Here is a 1,372-nt window from a genome sequence, read left to right as displayed (position 1 = left end):
TAAAAAACACTATCCACAAGCAGAGGATAAACTGTGGGAGTAAAAACAACAATGAAAAGCAATTGCTTGACTACTGTGGCTGAGGGGAAATGCCTGAAGAGAGACTCTAAATGAACACTCTAGTGCAAATATCAACAATATGGAAATGGGTTCGAATCAAGAACACATGTGAAACCCAGTGGAATCACGTGTCGGCTATGGGGGTGGGGAGAGAGGAAAAGAAAATGGTCTTCGTCTCTATTGAATAATGCTTGGAAATGATCAAATAAAAAATTATTTTAAAAAAAGGGAATATAGGCTTCTTGGTAGCAGTCATGGGGCAAGATGGAGAAGAGGAGGACTACAATTTGAATAAAGAGCAAAAGGCAATCAAGGCCAAGTATGAGTATCTGGATCACACAGCTGATGTACAGGGTGACTTGAACCCATTTCTATAGGTTATATGCTTGGGGAGACATGTTGGAAGAAGGATTTCAGCAGTGTGCAATGGCCTTCTTTGGTTACATGAAAGACACAGGAACTGTTGAACCATTACAAACAGTTGAGGTGGAAGCAGAAGGTGATGACCTACAGTCTCTTCTCTTTCACTTTTTGGATGAATGGCTTTATAAATTTAGTGCTAATGAATTCTTCATACCACAGGAAGTGAAAGTACTATCTATTGACCAAGGAAACTTCAAATTACTATCTTTTGGATGGGGAGAATTTTCTTTGAATAAGAATCCTCAGGGAACAGAAGTCAAGGCAATAACATATTCAGCAAAGCAGGTCAATTATGAGGAGAAGTCAGAAGTTTTTGTGATTATGGACATTTAAAACAATGAAAGGAAATTAAAAAATAACTGTTGTATCTCTTCCCTAAATGGAAAAATACAGTGATTTACCTAAAAAAAAGGAGAGAAAGAAAAGGGACAGATATGGGCAACTAGCCTTCTTTATAAGAAACTGAAGAAAAATGGGGAACAGACATATTCCATACTCTCTCTAGGAAAACTTGGAGAAAAAGTCAATTGACAGTATGTTCCCTGTTTATGAATTCTTGACTAAACGTGGCAAGAAACTTAATCTTCCCTACCCCAACTATTGACATTGAAAAATACTAGCCCTGTGGGCTTTTCTACGTTTTCCATTTTTAAAAATGGGTCATTGAGAAGATAGGTTTCAGTAAATTTTCCTTTTTTATTTAATTTGCTAATATAGTTTTAATTTACACATATGAAACAATTAAATGATGAGCTGCTATGAGATGCTATATCTCTTATAATCCATCTGGAATTTTTACTTATTTTTTAATTACATGTAGAAAACAATTTTTCACAATTATTACCTGGCATTTTGTAATCCAGACTTCCTCCCTCCCTCTCTGCCACCT

The 1,372-nt window shown here is 36.0% G+C and overlaps 1 pseudogene; it reads left to right on the top strand.

Annotated features, from left to right (window-relative positions):
• Nucleotides 1-314: 314 nt before the first annotated feature.
• LOC100027868 (protein archease-like) lies at nucleotides 315-816 on the top strand (annotated as a pseudogene).
• Nucleotides 817-1,372: the final 556 nt, after the last annotated feature.

This window comes from Monodelphis domestica, chromosome 4, assembly GCF_027887165.1.
Source record: "Monodelphis domestica isolate mMonDom1 chromosome 4, mMonDom1.pri, whole genome shotgun sequence".
Lineage (NCBI taxonomy): Eukaryota > Metazoa > Chordata > Mammalia > Didelphimorphia > Didelphidae > Monodelphis > Monodelphis domestica.
The sequence above is the reverse complement of the archived record's forward strand: the minus strand, read 5'-3'. Positions and strand labels throughout refer to the sequence as shown.